Here is a 6,897-nt window from a genome sequence, read left to right as displayed (position 1 = left end):
AAACACGAAAAATCATGAACATTCAACGCATAAAAATTTGAATCCACGACTCATCCGAATCTAAACTTGAATTTAGTTCGATATTATATCAAATCTTAAACGCATAAAATATTTATATCAAATGCATTGTCACAGTCTTGTTAAGTTATTAATTGAAGTAGTGTCACGATTAATTAATACTAACTCGGTAAATAATTAAAAACTATCATTTTAAATAATAATAATTTATATTATTATTATTATATTTGTCTTTTCATGATTTTATATATTATTTAAAAAAAATTAAAAATATATATTAATGGATTTATATGCAAATCTTTTACTATTCCATCTATGATAATGGAGATAATAGAATAATAGTTGAATCGATTAAAAGAACAATCGAAAGTTCAATCAGTTTGATCTCATATTTGATTTTTTTTCAAGCATTGTCCAAAAATATCAGTGTTTTTAACTTTGTTTAGCAAAATCTTTTGAAGGTGAAAATTTACAATGCAGCAGAGTTTCAAAGACAAAATAATCCTATATTTTCAACGGTTGTAAAAGGATGTTATATTAAATATGTCTGTTTTCTTACAAATGCAATGGATTTGAAATCAAATTCCACCCCATCCACGACTTCTTATCAGAAGGGTTAACAAAGTTGAGTTCAAACATCTCTTTGCTGAGATGCTCAACCGACTCGCAAAATCGGACGAGTTTAGCAACCAAATCGGCACTCTCCTGCACATGCCGCATGTTCAAGGGCATGCAGTTCCCTTTCTTCTACTGTCGGTTCCGAGCTCACCCCTCTTTGCTAGATACTCCCTTTCTTGCTTCAGGGCTTTTATACTGCAAATTTCAACACCACACAACAACATTGTTATATCTCCAGATTTGGGTGTGAGCGTCAGTTATGTGTCTAAATATGCATTCGAAAATGAGTGTCGAACGTGGATCGGTGGATGAATATGTTTTCATATAAGAAACAATCATGGACAGGGGGAGTGCTACCTCAATCCTGTTATTCGGATTAGGGTGCGTGTGAGAATTGGATGTGTCCGAGGAGAGAACATGTATTAACTGACCTTGATGCAACTAAACTTGCAGGTTCATCGCCTAAAAGAGCCAGGTTTGCATTGCCAAGCTCTGCAAACTGTTGCTCCAACCATGTCAACCGTCTGAGCTCTACTTCAATATATAAAACTGTGTACGGTGTATAATCGAAACATGGCAGAGGTGCCATAACATAATAATCTGCTACCTTTGATCCACAAACACTATGTGCCATGGCATTGGAGATTGAAAACAACTATCAGTCTCGTCGTTTCCAGCCTCCTTTGCTTCTTCCAGCTCCAACACCTAAGCAATGGCGGAGTTTCAGCTGTTTTTTTTTCAAACGAAATACCAACATCAAGACGATTGCTTATGCTTGACATAAAAAGTTTGAGAGTTCTCACCTGGCAAACCAGAAGCTGCTTCTGATGTTGTAGCTTAGCAACTTGTTCTTTCAGCTCAGTGACATAAGTTCTGATGCTGCGTATGTTCTCCTCGGTTGCATCCTTGAACATCCTCTGCATTTTCTTCACATCAACTGAGTTGGTTTGCGTCGTAGATGGAGTTCCCTCTCTTGATGAGACTTGTCTATCATCAGCCTTCCGAGGAGGAGTTTTAAACGAGCCAGGTGATCTATGGCTGCGGGAGGAGACTATTTCATTATCCTCAGGGACCTTGTTCTCTATATCCTGTTCCATTATCGTCTCAGAATAAGACAATGATGAGCATGGGGCCCGTATTATATTTTGCATGTTCGCTCTGTTTTTCAACGGGAAAGGAAGTATTTTCTTCTTCTTCACCCGGGTCTTGAACTCCGGCGTCTCTTCACCATTTGAAATTGATGCATATCTATAGATTTCTGAACATTCTTGAGCTTCTTCTCTATCGATCCGATAGTGCAGCCTTGAGAGTTAAACCGAGTGATCTCTTCTTTCAAGTTAGTCCCCTTCCCTATCGTAATATCTTCAGGAATAGAGCTAACTGCCTGCATATCCTTGATTTCAGACAGCATCTTTACTATTGCTTCAGCAGCTTCTTTATTCCCTAATCTGTGGGAAGAAACCTCCTTATGTAGTACTTCAATTGCCTGTTTTGCTTCCTCACTGAGCTGTCTCTGTCGCTGCTCGAGTTTCCGGATTTCGTGCACAATCATGGACGGATCTGTCATTGTGGCTGACTGCCTTATGTCGAATATCTTCCAACTGTTTTCCTAAGCTGAACATCTGCAGAGCCCGGAACTGGATCATTATCAAAAGAGAGACATCTGACTCCTTTGCCAGAAGGTCCATATCGGTTCGATCCCTGAAATGTAACAAGCTTGAGAGTTACTAGATGATGGAACTGGACTCAAGTGTCATACACAGGATATGTACTTAAAAAAATGAAGAGTCTGAATAAACATAAAATAGAATAGTTGGCTAATATTTACCTTTTGAACTTTGCATGCTTTTCTTTCTTCTTCTAGCAGGGAATGTTGGCGCTTCAACTCTTCCATTTCCCTCTCCATCTGCAAGTTAAGAGTTCTCTTAACAACTAAACTATTGAGACGACAATAATCCCCGTACAAACAGCTCTCATATTTTCCTTACATTTGAAGAACCATATTTTCAGACCCTTGTCTGAATGTTTCAGATACATATTGAACATGAATGCCTTATAGAAAATGAAGAGTGTGAGCAACGTAATTTATACCTCTAGGATTTTCATTTCCTTTTCCATCAATAAAGACTGTAGGCATGAAGCAGAAGTAGACTCAGGAGTTCGTAGCCTAGCTTCAAGCTTTGCCACTTCTTTCTGCAAGCGCTTTACCAACCTTTTGTCTGAAACGATCTTCAAAGAAAGCCACAAAGAATAATAAAAGGAAATTTTCAGAATAATCTGGAGTGCAGAATACATTGCATTTATATATTTGGTACAGCAGCAGACATACATCTCAACCGTTTTTGTACATCAGCATGCTTTAAATATATAACACCATAGACTAGTCTCAAAAGTGAGGAAACCTACTTCAAAGTGCTAGCTTTTATTCTACAACATGGAGTAGGTCAATGTTGAAAAATAGGACTGAGGTTCAAACTGGTATGACCTCTGATTAACAGTTCTCCTACAAAACAGACCTGCGATTGTATGTTGAAATGGTCCAATTGGTTATTTCTGTCCCATGTTTTCATCATTGGAGTTGATCTCTAAATATGTTTTCTTGTATTCTACAGGTTTTTCTGGTCTAGTAGTAGAGGTCTCCACAAATAGAGGAGATGCCGAAATAAGATTAACTTAAAGAACAATCCAATACTAGAATTTGGAATATTCATCTTACCATGTTTACATGGGCATTGTTGATCTCTAAATATGTTTTCTTGTATTCTACAGGTTTTTCTGGTCTAGTAGTAGAGGTCTCCACAAATAGAGGAGATGCCGAAATAAGATTAACTTAAAGAACCATCCAATACTAGAATTTGAAATATTCATCTTACCATGTTTACATGGGCATTGTTGATAACTTCCTTCGCATTAGTTGCAAAAGAGAGAGTATTCCTAGTTTGCTCCACATGACTTAAAGCGGGGCTTATGGTGCATATGATAGCTGTACGATCATTCCCCCAAGTGAGTTTTGCGGTATTCTTGTAAGTTTTGAATCCCTATATGGTATGTGACCACTTCTTTTTCCACCACTGCAGACAAAACAAGTCAAGTGTGTTCATTTTTTAAAAGTTTTTTGAAGATCAATTCTCCATAACCTGTCTAAAAACGTATCGGACACTGATACTAAAAAGAAAATTGAAAAGTAAGTGCAGCATGCTAAAACTCGCGGTGGATTTAGCTTACCTCAGCTATCTAATCAATGTTGTGAGTGTCAACAAGCTTCGAATACCTTCCTTTAATCTTACACCTTAAACATTTGTCTGAGAAACACGTTCACTTCCTGCGAGGTCTACAAGATTCTGCAACATTTGCCTTTGGGTCAAACTTATCATTTGTGATGTAGAAACTAAAACAACACAACAAAAGATTATTAAACATACCAAACTTGCTAAGTAAGACTTCACACATTCTGCATTTCCCCGAAGACTACTTTCGATTGTCTACAAAGAGTCATGACCCAAGCAGTGTAAGATTTCACGTTACTCATGGAATACAATACTCATGCAACAAATATGAAGAAAAAGTGACCGACAGTAGTGACTTTGAAGTAAAACCACCTGAAAATATGCAAGTCTATAGGTGAGAGAGTGGCATTTTTGTTGATTAAGAAAAATCTAAGAGATAAACTTTGTATCTATATAACCAACTTCTAGTAGAGGTGAACAAAATAAATCAAGAAAACTGAAGATTGATTTTCGGTTTGGTTTCCAGTTCGTAAGTTAAAAAAGTAGAATTATTTTAACCAAACCATTTTAATATATATATATATATACTATCAAAATAACTATTCATTTTCTAAATAAGTTATAAAAAATGAAATGAACGAGAAAAAAAATAAACAGTCCTATCTTACAAGCCTGATAATCTGATGTGACATCGAGCTTTTATCATTCAAAGTTGTTTCCCCCACCTGCCTTCGTGCTGCATAGTTAAGTATAAAATTTTCATGATTAATCAAGCGTATGCCGTTGTAAACAAGATAATAATTTATTACATCTCATAATTATGAAATTACCTTCACAAATTCCAGTTAAGTGTTTCAAATGTTGGCTATCCTTGACCACTTCTTCAACAAGTTTTTCCACAATGGTACCTTTCTATATTTTGTAAAAAATAAAGTTTCAAAGAAAGTAAAGCTTTGAAATATCAGAAAAATGATTCATTTAAATGTACCTCAGGATCATCCAAAAGTCTTAAGCAATCAGGATCACGTTTCAAAAGGTCTACAACTGTCTCATTGTAAATCTCCATTGCAGAAAGTTTTAAGACAGTCTTTCTCCTGATTCGTAAGATTGAAATTATTAAAAGCATGACAAGAGAAAATCCAAATACAGCAATTTACTTATGAAATTGCTACTTATATTTTTTTTGTGTTCATAGATATCCTTCACTGCATTTTCAGTTATTCCCCTCATTGTAAATGTCTTTCCACTACTTGTCTGCCCATATGCAAAAATTGTTGCTGTACAATAAAGAAATAGCTAAACACCATTTTCAAGGCTGATTGCTTCTAATGACTAGGAAAAATAACACAAAATTATGTCTAACCATTAATTCCGTTAAGAGCAGATAAGGCAACATCCTTATCCCCATCTTCGTAAACCTTTCTAGTAGAGCTCGATGTATAAAAATTTCTATCTGCCACATTTAAGTTATTTTATCCAAATTAGAAAAATATGAATGAAAGAACAAGGGGGCAACTTCCAACCAATCAAAATTTTGAAGTATATCTAAATATGCGTAGAACAAGTACTTTCAAAAAATGAACAAACATAAATCAATCCATTAACCCACCCACCATTTATTAATTTCTCCATTGATAATTAGTTGAGATCAGTGAAGTTAACAAAACATGTCCAAAATATCGTTAAGAATGCAGAAAAAAATTACAATAATGTGAGAGATAAGATACCAAAGCTGTACTGATTAGCTGGGCGTGCGTGATTGGGATTCTTGAAAACGATGGTATGGTCATCCACACAATCCCAGGTAATAAGATCATACATTTCTTGTTCTCTCTGGTTCAACGGTCGCATCCGAACCGTCACCAGAATCTTCTCCTCCCGAACCTTAGCCCCTCCGCCGGGGGTTGCCGCCGGAGTCCGTTGTATCTTGCATAACGGCGTGGCTGGTGTACCGACCATCTTCCAAGCTAATCTCACGGTCAATATTACATAAAAAGATGCTTTAAAAAATAATCGGAATCAGCTTAAAGAACTTCAAAGTTCTATAAAATATTCATCAAGAAAAATAGATCAAACATTAAATAACAGTGAGATCAAACTTCTATATAAGGTAATATTTTTATTTGCTTTCCATTTTTTCTATTTTCAGCTTAAATCTAACCTCATCAAATCGATCCAACCAAAAAGAAAAAGAAAATTGAACTATTTTCAAGAAACTAAAAGAAAGAAGAATAGAAACGCTTACAGTGAAATCCGAAATCTTACTAGATTCCAGTTCTCGAAAAATCGCCTAAAGCAAATCAGGATTTCAACAAAATGCAGATAAACACGCGCGACGTATCAGTTGATTTGAAAATCAGATGCTCATTTCACAGTAATTTTGAAATTTAGTTTTTGAGGAAATAACAACGGTTTTCTGGATTTGTTTATTAAGAAAGAACAACGAGGAAATGTAACGGTACTTTATTTATTTTGTTTTTATTTTAATATTAATTCTCCCGTTCTGGGCGCGCACCCGAAGGGAGCAGTAAAAGTTTGAAAATGGTGATCCTTTTTCCCTAACAGTTTGGGACCGCCGGTGGAGCCCACTTCTGATTGACCTAGTGGTGAAAATGGAGAGGCCCAAATTGTTTTCAGTTGAAGCCTCAAGTCTGAATAAAATGGTTTATATTTAACTATGATGGATAAAAATGATTTTAATAATATATTTTTAATTTGAATTTTTTAATATAAAATTGAGACCAAAGTGGGTATATCAGATTCTTATATGCATGCAAGGAGGATCGTAGATATCTTTATTTAATGCATGAAGGAAGCTATCTAGAGATGTTTTAAAAATAGAGTGACCCTTCTAATAAAAAATAAATTCTGATCATATAGTCAACCGCCTCATAAGTTTCCTATCAAATCAAATGAAAATTAACGAGCAAGTCTTGTTATATATGTTAATGATGGATCTTATTTCTCGGAAGAAGGTGACGAGAGGAGCATGATGACATTAGTATTGTTCGTCTGAACCATAACACGTTCGAAC

At 35.6% G+C, this 6,897-nt stretch overlaps 1 pseudogene; it reads right to left on the bottom strand.

Moving 5' to 3' along the window:
- Positions 1-537: 537 nt before the first annotated feature.
- LOC120117656 lies at positions 538-5,836 on the bottom strand (annotated as a pseudogene).
- Between the last annotated feature and the right edge of the window lie 1,061 nt (positions 5,837-6,897).

Source organism: Hibiscus syriacus, unplaced genomic scaffold (genome assembly GCF_006381635.1).
Source record: "Hibiscus syriacus cultivar Baekdansim isolate YM2019G1 unplaced genomic scaffold, ASM638163v2 tig00110321_pilon, whole genome shotgun sequence".
In the NCBI taxonomy this organism is placed as follows: Eukaryota; Viridiplantae; Streptophyta; class Magnoliopsida; order Malvales; family Malvaceae; genus Hibiscus; species Hibiscus syriacus.
Note: the sequence above shows the minus strand (reverse complement) of the source record. Positions and strands in the feature narration are given on the sequence as shown.